Below are 16,882 nucleotides of genomic sequence, written 5' to 3'. Positions count from 1 at the left end.
GCCACATTTGACTGAGTGTGGCATCAAGGAGCCATAGCAAAACTGGAGTCAATGGGAATCAGGGGAAGAACTCTCCGTTGGTTGGAGTCATACCTAGCACAAAAGAAAATGGTTGTGGTTGTTGGAGGTTAGTCATCTCAGCTCCAGGACATCAATGCAGGAGTTCCTCAGGGTAATGTCCTCGGCCCAACCATCTTCACCTGCCTCATCAACGACCTTCCTTCCATCATAAGGTCAGATGTTCGCTGATGGTTGCACGATGTTAAGCACCATTCACGACACCTCAGAAGCTGAGGCAGTCCATGTCCAAGTGCAGCGAGGCCTGGACAATATCCAGGCTTGTGCTGGCAAGTGACAAGTAACATTCGTGCCACACAAGTGTCAGGCAATGACCACCTTCAACAAGAGAGAATCCAACCATCGCCCCTTTATGTTCAATGGCATTACCATCACTGAATTCCCCCATTATCAGCATCCTGGGGGCTTGCTTTTGACCAGAAACTGAACTGAACTAGCCATATAAATACTATGGCTACAAAACCAAGTCAGAGGCTAGGAATCGTGTGATGAGTAACTCACCTCCTAACTCCCTAAAGCCTGTCCACCATCTAAAAGGCACAATTCAGGAGTGTGATGGAATACTCCCCACTTGCCTGGATGAGTGCAGTTCCCACTCAAGAAACTTGACACTGTCCAGGACAAAGTGGTCCGCTGATTGGCACCACATCCACAAACATTCACTCCCTCTACCACCGACGCACAGTAGCAGCAGCGTGTACCATCTACAAGATGCACAGCAGGAATTCACCAAGGCTCCTTAGACAGCACCTTCCAAACCCACGACCATTACCATCTAGAAGGACAAGGGCAGCAGATAGATGGGAACACCACTGGCTGGAAGTTCCCCTCCAAGTCATTCACCATCCTGACTTGGAAATATATCGCCGTTCCTTCGCTGTCGCTGGGTCAAAATCCTGGAACTCCCTTCCTAACAGCATTGTGGGTGTACCTCCACCACGATGGACTGCAGCAGTTCACGAAGGCAGCTTACCACCACCTTCTCAAGGGCAATTAGGGATGGGCAATAAATGCTGGCCTAGCCAGCGATGCCCACATGCCATGAATGAATAAAAGAAAATGGACAATTACATCAATGACAATGACTTCATAGTCAGCAGCATATGGTTGAACCAGGGTAGACATAGGGCAGTGGTTATTAATCAGTAACAAAATATAATCCTGTAAAATAATGTACATCTGGTCACTTGTTTTCCCTTTGTGATATTCTAACATGTATCAAACAGTGCAATGTTCTGGTGGGATTTAAGTTCAATCATACTGAGATTGATACCACGGATTTAGGTTCTTTGCTGCAAGAGTATTGAGAATAATTCCAGTTTATGTAACCAGTTTGGAGTTGAACATTACTTATAATTCCTTAGGATAGAAGCCAATTACTTTCCAATTTTAAATTATTTAAGAAGGCCCAGAGGAAAAATTTCATGTGGCTTTCTACCACTCATTATTTTTCTGGAGTTCCCAGACTAAAGTACACCATGCGAGTGGAAGAACCCCTGCAGAAATTTGTCTCCCCCCACCACGCCATTCCTCTTTTTGATCTGTGTTAAAATGAAACTCGTTTTTTTCTTTCAGAAGACTCTTAAATACTTGCCCAGGGCCAATTTCAAGAAACTTCACCAAACAATATCCCACTCTGTAGCTGTAGGCGATTCACACATCAGTTCAATTCCCCTAATGTTCCATCTCTCAGACAGAGTTTAGTCTCAGTTGTTTATTTCACCGCTGGTTTTCCCAGCATGAATATGTGCTGAATTGGATTTAAAGAAGCACCCATGGATGGCATGGAATAATAATACCATCAGATCATTCCTGTATCCAGTCTTAGTTTCTTTACAAACGCAACATCACATTTGATATGTACCCTGATACATTTGTGGACAGTTCTGCAGACATAAAAGGACTGCTCTTACTTTTTCAATGTTCTAGCTCAGGGGCTTCTCAACTGGGATTTGCAGCCTCCTAATGGTTCATAAGAATCTTTCAAAGAGTCTACAAAATCTTTAGATGGTTTCTAAAATGATTTGATTTCCTATTGCTTTATATTCAACGATCACTGCTGGTATCACTATTGATCACTCAATTCCCTAGAACTGATTAGCTTTTTGTAGGATTTAAAAGATTGCCAACCCCACCTCCCGTACCTCGCTTGTCACGAATGAAGGTCTCAGACATATTTTAGTGTGTGTATGTTGAGGAGACGAAGATGTCCACTTGTGCAGAGGCAGCCTGCTGTTTGGGTGGGCGAAGGATCCAACGTTGCTGCTCTAATCATGACTTTGCCTTTCAGTACTTCATGATGCTATGAGACCGATTTTCGGGAGCAATGACTGATGCTCTTGTAACCAGCTTATTAAATAAAATGATTAATTCCTGAATGTGTTAGAGCTATTCAAAGAAATCACTGAGCATCCAACTCTGACATATGCCATAATGATTTTTGTGTGTATTTTTGCAACACATTTAATTTTAATTCTACACATTAGCCTAATGCCCAAGGCATAGTTTACCAATCAGCACGTGTAGATCACTAGTGGGCTACCTGGCTTTAAATAGGATTGCATCGCCAATAATATTGATTTTTGTGAGGACAGGTTGCCAGACATTGTAATTTGATCTATTTGACCTGTACCTGCGGGGAGGCAGTGGCATAGTAGTATTGTCGCTGGACTAGTAATCCAGAGAACCCGGGAAATGCTCTGGGGACGTGAGTTCGGTAAAAATCTAGAATTAAAAGTCTAATGATGACCATGAAACCATTGTCGATTGTTGTAAAATCCCATCTGGCTCCTCTAGGGAAGGAAATCTGCCATCTTACCTGGTCTGGCCTACATGTGACTCCAGACCCACAGCAATGTGGTTGACTCTTAAATGCCCTCTGAAATGGCCTAGCAAGCCACTCAGTTGTATCAAACCACTACAAAGTCTCAAAAAAGCAATGAAACAGGACGGACCACCCGGCATCAACCTAGGCACCGCAAACGACAACTGCAAACTCAGCCCTGTCGACACTGCAAAGTCCTCCTTACTAACATCTGGGGGCTAGTACCAAAATTGGAAGAGCTGTCACACAAACTAGCCAAGCAACAGCTTGACATAGTCATCCTCATGGAATCATATCTTACAGATCATGTCCCAGACACCACCATCACCATCCCTGGGTATGTCCTGTCCCACCAGCAGGACAGACTCAGCAGAGGTGGCAGCACAGTGGTATACAGCTGGGAGGGAGTTGCCCTGGGAGTCCTCAGTATCAACTCCAGCCCCCATGAAGTCTCATGGCATTAGGTCAAGTATGGGCGAGGAAAACTCCTGCTGATTACAACGTACTGCCCTCCCTCAGCTGATAAATCAGTACTCCTCCATGTTGAACATCACTTGGAGGAAGCACTGAGGGTGGCAAGGGTACAGAATGTACTCTGGGTGGGGGACTTCAATATCCAGCACCAAGAGTGGCTCGGTAGCACCACTACTGACCAAGCTGGCTGAGTCCTAAATGACATAGCTGCCAGACTGGGTCTGTGGCAGGTGGTGATGGAACCAACAAGAGGGAAAAATATACTTGACCGCATCCTCACCAAACTGCCAGCCACAAATGCATCTGTCCATGACAGTATCGGTAGGAGTGACCACCGTACAGTCGTTTTGGAGACGAAATCCCGCCTTCACATTGAGGATACCCTCCATCTTGTTGTGTGGCACTACCGCCGTACTAAATGAGATAGATATTGAACAGACCTAGCAACTCAAGACTGGGCATCCACGAGGCTCTGTGGACTATCAGCAGCAGGAGAACTGTACTCGAATACAATCTGTATTCTCATGGCCCGGCATATCCCCCACTCTACCATTACCATCAAGCCAGGCGATAAACCCTGGTTCAATGAAGAGTCCAGGAGGGCATACCAGGAGCAGCACCAGGCATACCTAAAAACGAGGTGTCAACCTGGAGAAGGTATAACAAAGGACTACATGCATTCCAAACAGCATAAGCGGCAAGTGATCAACATAGCTAAGTGACCCCACAACCAGCGGATCAGATCTAAACTCTGCAGTCCTGACACATCCAGTCGTGAATGGTAGACAATTAAACAACTCACTGGAGGAGGAGGCTCCATAAATATCCCCATCCTTAATAATGGGGGAGCCCAGCACATCAGTGCAAAAGATAAAGCTGAAGCATTTGCTACAATCTTCAGCCAGCAGTGCTGAGTGGGTGATCCATCTCGGCCTCCTCCAGAGGTCCCCAGCATCACACATGCCAGTCTCTAGCCAATTTGATTCACTCCACGTGACATCAAGAAACAGCCGAAGGCACCGGATAGTGCAAAGGCTATGGGCCCTGACAAAATTCTGGCAATAGTACTGAAGACTTGTGCTCCAAATCTTGCTGCATCTCTCTTGTTGGTTCCATCACCACCATACTGTTCCAGTACAGCTACAACACTGACATCTACCCGGCTGTGTGGAAAATTGCCCGGATATGTCCTGTACACAAAAAGCAGATCAAATCCAACCCGGCCAGTTACTGCCCCATCGGTCTGCAGTTGATCATCAGAAAACTGATGGAAGGAGTCATCAAATGTGGTATCAAGCGTCACTTGCTTAGCAATTACCTGCTTACTGATGCCCAGTTTGGGTTCCGCCAGGGCCACTCAGCTCCTAACCTCATTACAGCCTTGGTTCAAACATGGACAAAAGAGCTGATCTCCTGAGGTGAGGTGAGAGTGACTTCCCTTGACACCAAGGCTGCATTTGACTGAGTGTGGCACCAAGGAGCCCCAGCAAAACTGGAGTCAATGATAATCATGGGGAAACTCTCCGATGGTTGGGGCCACACCTAGCACAAAAGAAGATGGTTGTGGTTGTTGGAGGTCAGTCATCTCAGCTCCAGGACATCACTGCAAGAGTTCCTCAGTATAGTGTCCTCACCTGCTTAATCAATAACCTTCCTTTCATCATAAGTCAGATGTTCGTTGATGATTGCACAATGTTCACCAACATTTGCGACTACTCAGATATTGAAGCAGTCCATGTCCAAATGTAGCAAGACCTGGATAATAATCAGGCTTGGGCTGACAAGTGGCAAGTAACACTTGCACCACACAAGTGCCAGGCAATGACCAACAGGAGAGAATCCAACCATCTCCCCTTGACTTTCAGTGGCATTACCATCACTGAAGCTCCCATTATCAACATCCTGGGGTTACCATTGACTAGAACCTGAAATGAACTAGCCATATAAATACTGTGGCTACAAGAGCAGGTCAGAGGCTAGGAATCCTGCGATGAGTAACTCACCTCCTGACTCCCCAAAGCCTGTCCACCATCTACAAGGCACAATTCAGGAGTGTGATGGAATACTTCCCACTTGCCTGGATGAGTGCAGCTCCCACAACTCTCAAGAAGCTTGACACCATCCAGGACTTGCAGCCCGCTTGATTGGCACCACATCCTTAAACATTCACTCCCTACACCACCTACGCACAGTAGCAGCAGTGTGTACCACCTACAAGATGCACTGCAGGAATTCGCCAAGGCTCCTTAGACAGCACCTTCCAAACCCACGACCACTACCATTTCGAAGGTCAAGGGCAGCAGATAGATGGGAACACCACCACCTCGAAGTTCCCCTCCAAGTCACTCACCATCCTGACTTGGAAATATATTGCTGTTCCTTCATTTTCGCTGGGTCAAAATCCTGGAACTCCCCCCATAACTGCACTGTGGGTGTACCTACATCACATGGACTGCAGAGGTTGAAGAAGGCAGCTCACCACCACCTTCTTAAGGGCAACTAGGGATGGACAACAAATGCTGGCCCAACCAGCAAAGCCCACATCCATGAATAAATAAAAAAAACCTTGAGGTTCAAGTGATTTAAAAATATATTTCATCTGAAATAATGGATAACATTTTTTGGTATTATGAACATTGATTCCTGGATTAATAAGTGACAGGTTGAAAACATTAAAGTATAATTTTGCTGCTTTAAAGAATCAAACCGCCTCCTCAAATATCAGTCCTACTTTTGCATTGTCCCATCTAGTTCTCAGATCCCTGATTTACCTTAATAACACTGGCACAGTCAAGTTTACAAAAATGAATGAATTTATGAAATAAACTGCTTGCTAGCCATGTTTTCAGTAAGTAAACCAGTAAGGCTCCTGTCAAGCATGTTAACTCACCCTTTTGCTTCTAATACAGTTGTGAGTTTTAGGAATTTGAAATCGTACAGGTGATCAATTTGATTATATGATGGTGCAGCAGATCAGTTAACCCTCTACAATGTGCACATCCTGACCTTAACATGCCAGAATTCATCAAATCTTTACATAAGTTATATATTATTTTGATATAAACACAGTCAGTTGTTTAGATCTCACACTGCTGGAAATATTAGTGCCTGGTTTGGGGAATATTCCAGAACTGTCAGTAAATAATGTCAATATTCTGGTCGTGTTTTTGGTCACATATTTCTATGTTATTGAGAGAGCTTCTGGCCTGAGGTGGAATCTCTGCATTTATATTTGCTCTTTTTAAATGGGTTCATGATATTTTTAAATGAAGCCCTGATGGAGTCATTCTTCCAGGAGAACAGTTTGAAAGATGATACCATTTGTACTCAAACTGTATAAAAGTGGTGGATCAACTTTCATAGAGTACAGAAGGACAATGTGCCTAACGTGTCTTTCATGGCTCTTTGTTAAACAGTTTAACTAATGTTTATGCAGAAAAAACACGTTGTGTTACAGGGGATCCATGGAATTTTTATAACATGGGAGGGGGCTTCAAAAGCAAAATGATTCAGAACCCCTGCTGCGATCATCTTTCAAAAGTAATTCTGATAATATCCCAACTGTAGAGAAGGTGGAATTCAACAATTAAAGGATTATCTTGCTTTTTGGGGAATAGATCTGTCAACAATAGAAGCATTTACGACCTAACTATTGTAATCTTGAAGTGATTGATGTTTATCAGTACTTTCAGGTGTTCATGGGATGTGGGCATCGCTGGCAAGGCCAACGTTTATTGCCCATTCCTAATTGCCCTTAAGAAAGTGGTGGTGAGTTGCCTTCTTGAACCACTGCAGTCCATGTTGTGAAAGTGTGCCCACGATGCTGTTAGGGACAGAGTTCCAGGATTTTGACCCAGTGACAGTGAAGGAATGAGGATATATTTCCTTGTAGAAGAAACACAGAGTTAGCATGCAGGTACATCAAGCAGCTAAGGAGGTAACTAGAATGTTGGCCTTTATTGCAATGGGGTTGGAGTACCAGAATAGGAAAGCCTTGCTACAATTGCCCAAGGCTTTGGTGCGATTACACTTGGAGCCCTTTGCATAGGTTTCTTCTTCTTATCCAAGGAAGGACATACCAGCTTTGGAGGAGGTACAATGACTGATCACTAGATTGGTCCGTGGGATGAGAGAATGTCCTATGATGAAAGGCTGAGTAACTTGGACCTGTTTTGTCTGGAGTTTAGAAGAATGAAAGGTGGTCTCACTGAAACATATAGGATTCTGAGGGAGCTTGACATGGTAGCTGCAGAGAGGCTGGGCTGAATTTTATGCCTCAGATATCAGATGATATAGATGTTGGGTGGAGGGGTATGTAAAATTGGATGTCAGGCCAGTGATGCCATGCCTGTTACCCATCTGCCCATGGGCCAATTGAGACCTTTGTGGCCAACAATGGACACTTAAGGGCCTTCTCCTGCCACTGTAGGAATTTTACCCATGCCCATCAAAGATCCTTCCCAAGGTATGAAACTCCCTTCCCCCCCTTTGCAATCATGCCCCCCACCCCCTCACTGGCACCTGCCAGTATGCCACCAGTGAGACCCCAGACTCACCCTACATCCAGGCTTCAATGCTGGATGCCTTCCCATCAACCTCACTGCAGCCCAGCAGTGGCACTGTTCCCGAAAGAGCAGCTGGGACATGAGAGCTGCCGGCCCCCTGCTTGGCTGGGAGTTCTCTGAAGTGGGGCTTCCTCCTGGTGAGAGGTGAACCCAACTGAAGGGTCGGCAGCTGTTTAGTGGCTGCGGAGCAAGCTGGCCAAGCAGAGGCAAACCTGCGCCTGACTTTTACAGGAGAGGGTGGAACCACCATCCCCAGGGTAAAATACAGCCCACTGTTTCCCTTGGCTGGAGAGACTTGAACTAGGAGGGCACAGAGTCTCAGGGTTGGTCATTTCAGATGAGATGAGTAATTTCTTCACTGGGGGATGTGAATCTTTGGAACTCTCTACCCTAAAGGGCTGTGGTGCTCAGTTGTTCACTATATCCAAGGCTGCGATTGATAGATTTTTGTACTCTAGGCAAAGGAAGTTTTTTTATTTATTCGTTCACAGGATGTGGGCGTCACTGGCTAGGCCAGCATTTATTGCCCATCCCTAGTTGCCCTTGAGAAGGTGATGGTGAGCTGCTTTCCTGAACTGCTGCAATCCATATGGTATAGGTACATACAGAGTGCTGTTAGGAAGTGAGTTCCAGGATTTTGATCCAGCGCCAATGAAGGAACTGTGATTCCAAATCAGGATGGTGTGTGGCTTGAAGGGGAATCCTGGTGGTGTTTCCATGTATCTGCTGCCCTTGTCCTTCTAGGGGGTAGAAATCACAGGTTTGGAAGGTGCTGTTGAAGTTGCCTTGGTGAGTTGCTGGAGTGCATCTTGTAGATAGTACAAATTGCTGCCACTGTTCGTCAGTGGAGGAGGAAAAGAACATTAAAGGTAGTGAATGTGGTGCCAATAAAGTGGGCTGCTTTGTCCTGGATGGTGTTAGGTTCTTGAGTGTTGTTGGAGTTGAGCTCATCCAAGCAAGTGGAGAGTATGCCATCACACTCTTGACTTGGCGGATAGGCTAGAGAGAATCAGGAGGTGAGTTACTCACTACAGAATTCCCAACTTTTGTAGCCACAGTATTTATAAGTCTGGTCCAGTTCATTTTCTTGTCAATGGTAACCCCTAAAATATTGATAGTGTGGGATTCAGTGATGGCAGTGCTATTGAACGTCAAGAGGCAATGGTTAAATTCACTCTTGTTGGAGATGGTCATTATCTGGCACTTGTGTGATGTGAATGTTACTTCCCACTTATCATTCCAAGCCTGAATGTTGTCCAGGTCTTGCTGCATATGGACACAGACTGCTTCAGTATTTGTGGAGTCGCTAATGATGTGAACATTGTGCAATCGTCAGCAAACATCCCCACTTCTGACCTTATGATGGAGGGAAGGCCATTGATGAAGCAGCTGAAGATGGTTGGGCCTAGGACACTACCCTGAGGTCCTGGGACTGAGATGACTGACCTCTAACAACCACAACCATCTTCCTTTGTGCTAAGTATGACTCCATTTTTCCCTGATTCCCATTGACTCCAGTTTTACTAGACCTCCTTGATGCCACGCTCAGTCACATGCTGTCTTGATGTTAAGGGTAGTCACTCTCACGTCACTTCTGAAGTTCAGCTCTTTTATCCATGTTTGAACCAAGGCTGTAATGAGGTCAGGAGCTGAGTGGCCCTGACGGAACCCAAACTGAGCATCATTGAGTAGGTTATTCCTGTGCCACTCGATAGCACTGTTGACGACACCTTGCTGATGATCGAGAGTACACAGATGTTGCAGTAATTGGCTGGTTTGGATTTGTCCTGCTATTTGTGTACAGGACACACCTGGGCAATTTTCCACATTGCTGGGTAGATGCCAGCATTGTAGCTGTACTGGAACAGCTTGGCTAGAGGTGTGGCTAGTTCTGGAACACAAGTCTTCAGTACTGTCGACAGAGTATTGTCAGGGCCCATAGCCTTTGCAGTGTCCAGTGCCTTCAGCCATTTCTTGGTATCATGTGGAGTGAATTGAATTGGCTGAAGACAGGCATCTGTGATGTGGGGACCTCATAGGGTGGAGTTGACCCAGATTTGTACAAATTGTGGTAGTGGGCGGGAGAAAAGATATTCTAGCTGCTGGCCGCAATGGCGGGGTGTCGTGCCATATTGTCCCATTCCTGGTGTGTCCTATCGCATTAATAATTTATTTGCGGAAAATATGCCGGATCGCTAGCAGGTGGACTTGGATTTGCCCGCCCAGCCATGACACCAGCTCTTCCTCACTACGGACACCACATTTAAAGTGCACCAGAGCACCTGCCTACTTCATGCCTACTGACCGGGACTGCTCCAGGCGACTGATGGCCCCAAAAGCAAAGAAGGCGGCAGCCCCCAAATATAGTCATGCCTCTCTGGGGAGCCTGCTGGATGCAGCGGAAGGTCACTGCGATGTCCTCTACCCCCACTCTAGCCACAGGAGGTCCACCAGAGTCACCAGTCCGGCCTGGGGGGGCAGTGGCGGCGGTGGTCAGGACCACCAGAGCACAGATGTGGCCAGCCATCCAGTGCAGGAAGAGGATGAATGATCTCATCCATTCCACCAGGGTAAGTCAACCACCTCATCTCTCTCAACTCACACACTCACAAACCCATCACACAGGGATCTTGCACCTCCAGGGACAACCCCACTAACTCTAACGCACACCCTCACATCTCCATCAGGCCCATACCCTCTGGCGCGAATGTCCCACATCCTGTCCGTGGCTCCACTCACCACACACACGTTCCACACAGAGCCACGTGTCCTGCTCACACTCTCCCCATCTGTTTTCATGCAGGAGAAGCTGGCTCACAACAGCAAGGAGAGGTCCCATACTGGGGGTGGAGTGGCCCACATTAGACCCCTCACTTACTTTGAGGAGTGTGCCATCGCGCTGACTGGTGATGACGTGGACCGTGCCCGTGGCGACGGTGAGGTCGATGGCGAACACCCTCGTGAGGATCCTGAATCACTTCATCTATCTCTCAACACAACTGTGAGTGCTGTCTCTCGTGTTTTTGACCCTGCGGCCATGCACTAATTATCGCTACTTTGGTTCACAGGGAGCTCTGCCAAGCAACCGATGCCCTCAGCCAGCCAGTCCCTCAGCCCCATCCAGGTCCTCATCGCCAGCCAAGAGGACACCTCCTCAATTGAAGAGCTGGAAATAAGCAGCCTGGAAACCCTGTCACAACGCTTACCCAAACCCTCCACCAGCGCAGAGACGCACAGTTCAGTGGGACCTAGATCTAGAGCAGGCTTGGGTTCACAATTTGGTGGTCACCGCACAGACATGTGTCAACAGCGAGAGGAGGCAGGTTCAGCCAAGCTCCCGGGCACTCAGAGGGCTGCTGGGGAAGAGGCATCTGTTAGGCCATGTCAGATGACGAGCCTCTGGATTTGGCTTTCCAAATCATTGTGAAGAGTCAGCAGAAGGTGGGGCAATATCAGGCTGAGCTGTTGGAAGCCCTCAACAGAGTGGCACACGAGTTGGTGAAGCGCATCTGCCTGCTCTCTGATGACGTGAAGCCTACAAGTGCACAAATGGAGGTCTGCATGGGAAGGATGGCAGATGCCATGGAGACCCTGGCCTAGAAGAACGCAGAGATGCGCGCAGACCTGCACTTCATCATGGTAGCCATGGGCAAGTTCTTGCAGTGACAATGTGAGAGGGAAATGGGGCACCTCAACATCCTTCCAGCTGCTCCTTTCCATCAAGGAGCCAGGCCGGGGCTCTTGGGCACACGAAGGGAGGAGGAACGCCAGCTGGACACCCTTGGGTCATCCACTCAGGAATCTCAGAGGCTGTCCGCTCTCTCTGAGTCCCCTTTGCCTGCGACCCCCTCAACCTGATCCTCTGTCACTGCAGAGGGAGCAGCTGGCCCACTGGAGGACAGCCAAAGCAAGCCGGGGCCCTCAAGTCCTTGGCTCTCCAGAGAATGCACGCCAAAGTAAGCGGAGGCAACAGGGCCAGGCTATCTCCACCCCTGCTGCAGGGGTCAAGGCAGCACCTAGAAGAAGTGGTAGGCCTAGAAAAGTTAAGAAATTCTGATCACAAGTGGTTACCCGGGTGAACACTGTTTTTTATTCATTTAAGGGATTTGGGCTTCGCTGGCTAGGCCAGCATTTATTGCCCACCCCGAATTGCCCTTGAGAAGGTGGTGGTGAGCTGCTTTCTTGAACCACTGCAGTCCAGGTGGTGTAGGTACACCCACAGTGCTGTTAGGGAGGGAGTTCCAGAATTTTGACCCAGCGACACAGAAGGAACAGCGATATATTTCCAAGTCAGGATGGTGAGTGGCTTGGAGGGGAACTTCCAGGTGGTGGTGTTCCCATGTATCTGCTGCCTGACATCAGATCCCTACCCCTGACCTCGGACCCCCCCCACCCCCTGACCTCCGGACCCCCTTACTCCCCGACTTCTGGACACCCCCCTCCCCATCCCCCCCATCCTCCGGACATCTGCAGTCTCTTCCCTTGCCTGAGGCCACTTCTCCCCCTTCCCCAAGCAAGCCTTAGCCCTGCAGACATTGAAAAGCCAGCCCCGCTTTATGGCTGGTGTGATGGTAGAGATCTGCCCATGAGCCCCCTAAAAGTGATGTGGTGCTGCCTGTGAAGCCTGGCGCTGATGACTACAAGTGCTGCCCGAAGCAAGGTAGGCAAACAAACCTCATAGCCCCAAGCGAAGTGCAGCTCACCAGGTACACTTCACTTATGTACAGTTGTGAAACACATGCCAGGATGATCCCACGTGGGGGGGATGATTCCAGTGAGCAGGGCTTATAATGATATGCAGATGTTTTAAAATGAAGCTCCTAACGTCCAGCAGCAGGAAACGTGGCCTGCCGTTGATGGGCTGAGCGGACGATTGCAAATTGGTTTTATGACATCGTGAAACCGATTTTTGGCCTTCCCACCATATTGTCTGCTCACGTCCTCCATGATGCCTGACGCCAACGGAGACGGAAAATTCCGGCCTAAGTGTCTGCTATTCACCACCAATGTTACCCTCGTGTGTTGGTAAGATTGGGAGTTTTATACTCATAGTGGCACTCTATTCAAAAATCCTACCATTCTTCACTATGATGATAAGGCCAACAAGTCCATGGCAGGTAAACAAATTGACTCTACCGTGCTGGGACTCCCAGTGTAACCTCTCTGCATTGTGTCGTGGTCAACTTGTTAATTTTATATTGCCTGACAACAAATACTGTAGCTGAGTCGAACTATGTCTGGATCCAGATCACTTGGAAAGCAAGTCAGTACAATCTACTTCATCATGAACTCTGCTGAATCTCTTTAGTCTCCTGAACAAAAGTTATGCATAAATGCACCCACCCAGATCTCCAAAGGTAAGCAAGCAAATCCCAGAATACATACCCATTCCATATTTATACTTTTCAAATCTGGCTGCTGCCCACATTGATCGCATTCCAACTTTCCCCAGCTTCAGTAGAACAGTATTCAGTATTCATTTCACTTCAGACCTATTCTTTCCCATCCAGAAGGAGTTAACCAGCAAGCCTCAACTACTTTTTGCTGAAAATATCCACTACTCTGTGGGAGGCAGAGGGATTGTGCTTGAGGATTTTTAATCCCTGTTCTTCCACATTCCCTGTCTAAGCCAAATAGCCTGCTTAAATTCTGTCAACTATGCCTGGAATGTATGTAGGACATAAATTTGTCTTCTTTCAGTCTTTTGTCTACAATAAGTTTAGAATGTAAGCTCCCTCCTCATAAGCTTGAGTCCCAGAATTCCTGCTGTCACTCATTTCTGAACTGTCACTTGTGCATCAATGCTGTCTTGAAGATAGGATGGCAAAGATTAGAAATGGCCTTACCTGTAATTATGCACAATAAGAATAACGTAATAAAATGTTGAGTCAAATGACTTTGAGGTGAACAGTACCGATTGATAAATAGGAATGTTATCTTTAGTCTGGTTGTGCTATGCTTGAATTCGTGCTGACACTTTCACTTATTACAAAAATGGGGTAGGAGGCTGCAGTGAGTTCAAACTCCATTCTTTAGTATTGGCCCCCCTTTTCTGGAGAGGTACAACATTCAACAGCCATGGTGGATAACCGTTTATACAAGCTCTTACCTTATACATGACTTGCCATTTCAGTCTGTCTCTTCCCCCTTTCCTTTGGAAAGCTGACAGTTTGGGTGCCCATGTCACCACTCGTGGCAACGACTGGGCTGAACTTGAAAATGGCAGGGTTCGAGAGGGAGGAAGACCGTGCAAACTCAAAATTTTTCTGAAATAAGAGATGTTTACATTTTTTAGATGAGGGGAATACTTTATATTTAAAAGCACTCCTCACATACTTTTGTCTTTCAATGATGCACATTATCCCATCGAGTGAACAGCAAATAAATGAACATTTCAATTTTAACTTCAAAACCAGAGCCCCCGGACAGAGTTTTCCGTGCCTGCTGATGGGCGGGCATGATAGGTGGCGTGAGCGGACAATCTGGCGCAATCGGTTTGGTGGTGGGGGTTGGGGACAAGGGCAGCCTTGCTGTTGAATATAATGTGCAAGCATTCGGGGTGGGGTAGCCGAGCGAAGTGGGCCACGCGTCCGGGAAACCCGTATAAAGTGACCATTCCTCTGCAACTGAGACAATTCAGACACAGCCACGTTAATATGACTGGGGTCGGGCTTCTAGCTTATCTGCCCACTCAAGCAACACAGAGGCATCAAAGTGTCACCAAGTGCTCCAGAGCTAACACCCCCGCCGCCTCCCCCACCCCCCCTCCGCCCCCCCACCACCATCACCACCACCCCGCCCCCCCCACCCCCCAGCCCTCCCACCCTGGCACAGACTGCAAATTCGTGAGCACTTTAGTGGACTGCAGAGCAGTTGGGCTGCACACGTAGTACAATCTCCTCGCTAAAGCTGGCCATGGATCAGTCACTGCTGGAGGAGCTCACAGCCCCCTTGCAATGTCAGCATCCCGGTTAGGAGCAGTCTACCCCATGGTTCAAGCTAACAGTGCGGCCATGCAGTGCACTAATCTCTAGCCATCCAAGTGTTGGCCAGCACTCTTAGTGTTAAGGGGCCATCACACTTAACCAGAACAGGTTCTTAGTACATCCATGCTAACCACATGTCTCTCTTTCATCCTGCAGGAGGAGTACATCAGGATCATGGGGCCTGGTGAACTAGCTGTATGCCTGATGGCCTACAGAGAGCGAAGACGACGGATAAGAGAGTGACTGAGGCTCCTGGCTGTGCAGGAGCAGCAACCTCAGGAAGAAGGGGGGCTGGGACTCCTGCACATGCCGCCCAAGAGCCACAGCAAGCCATCGCTGGTCGGCGCCTAGCGACACCCAGGGTCTATAGACGCCGCCGTTCATTCCTGCAGATGACCAAGAACCAGTATCGCCGAAGACTGCGCATGTCTAGGGAACTAGTCACTCACATCTGCCAGTTACTGCAGGACCTGGCGCCAAGGGGACATGAGGGCATCCACTGCCAGTGGCTGTGAAAGTGACTGTAGCACTCAATTTCTATGCCAGTGGCTCCTTTCAGGGCTCCACAAGTGACCTCTGTGGGATCTCTCGGGCCTCCACCCACAAATGCCTCCATAACATCACAGATGCCATCTTTGGGAGGGCACACAACTTTGTGCATTTCACCTGGGACCAGGACAGCCAGGATGCAAGAGCAATTGAATTTGCCCAGGTCTCGGGTTTCCCACAGGTGCAGGGCGCGATCGACTGCACTCATGTGGTGCTCAGATCTCCATCGCAACGCACGGTGGACTACATCAACCATAAGGGCTTCCATTCACTGAATGTGCAGCTGGTGTGCGATCACCAGAATGACATCCTGCAGGCGTGCGCACGGTTTCCGGGGAGTGTGCTCGACTCCTACATCCTCAGTCGGTCACTGATCCCTGGAGTTGTCCATGGCCCACAGTAGCTACAGGGTTGGCTCCTCGGGGACAAGGGCTACCCACAGAGGACGTAGCTGATGACACCGGTGCGGCGGCCTCGAACTGCAGCAGAGCGACGGTATAATGAGGCTCATGCTGCAACTCACAACTTGGTGGAACAAACCATCGGGATGCTGAAGATGAGGTTCCGGTGCCTGGACTGGTCTGGAGGAGCCCTGCAATATGGTCCACAGATCATGCATCATCGTCGTTTGCTGCGCCGTTTACAACCTGGTGCTCCAACGGGAAGACGAGCTGGCTAAGGAGGAGATGGAGGAGCTGCACGTCTCCTCTGATGAGGAGGACACTGACGGGGATGAGGGTAAGGAGGTCCTCGGAGACAACAATGACGGGGATGAAGCCCTCGCACTGGCTAGACAAGGCAGGCACGCTTGGGAGGCCCTCACAGCTGCTAGATTTGTGAAGGATGATGACAACATGCAGTGAGGAGACACCATAGTTCCTCACATCGCATTTGTGAATGTTTGACTCCAGTCTGGCTTATGGCAGTGCGAATACCCTCTGTGAGAATGCTCCTGTCATAGAGAGGTGATGGAGGCCCTAATAGTCACTCGATTCCAGGAGGATGATGACGACATGCAGTGAGGACTCTCCATAGATCTTCACACAGCCTCTGAGAATGTCTGACTCCTGTCTGGCCGAGGGCAGCTCACTTGTGCTCCGTGATCAGGGTCATATCATAGAGATGCAGCTGATGCTTTGTCCGCCTTCAGCACCTGAGCCTTTCAGGAGCCGGAGCACAGCATCAGTGGTCACAGACGCTGAAGAGATGGGGGCCAGCCCCTCCTTATAGGTGCTGAGAGCACATTGAGAGAATGAGAGAACTCTGTGGCACCTGCCCACTACATTCTGGCAGCAATGACCAGCATCGCTGAGTTGCAGGCGTCAGTGATGTTTCCAGGGAGTGTGAGGCTGGACCATCACTGTGGTCTGAAGGCTGCACATAGCACAGGGAAGAGGCCCTGGACT

General features: G+C 48.4%; 1 protein-coding gene across 2 annotated transcripts in view; it reads left to right on the top strand.

Annotated features, from left to right (window-relative positions):
- The window catches only part of dlk1 (delta like non-canonical Notch ligand 1), a 44,018-nt gene that overhangs the window by 14,395 nt on the left and 12,741 nt on the right, over positions 1 to 16,882 (top strand). The gene's annotated exons all lie outside the window — the stretch shown is intronic.

Source organism: Cetorhinus maximus, chromosome 18 (assembly GCF_964194155.1).
Source record: "Cetorhinus maximus chromosome 18, sCetMax3.hap1.1, whole genome shotgun sequence".
NCBI classification, from domain to species: domain Eukaryota; kingdom Metazoa; phylum Chordata; class Chondrichthyes; order Lamniformes; family Cetorhinidae; genus Cetorhinus; species Cetorhinus maximus.
Note: the sequence above shows the minus strand (reverse complement) of the source record. Positions and strands in the feature narration are given on the sequence as shown.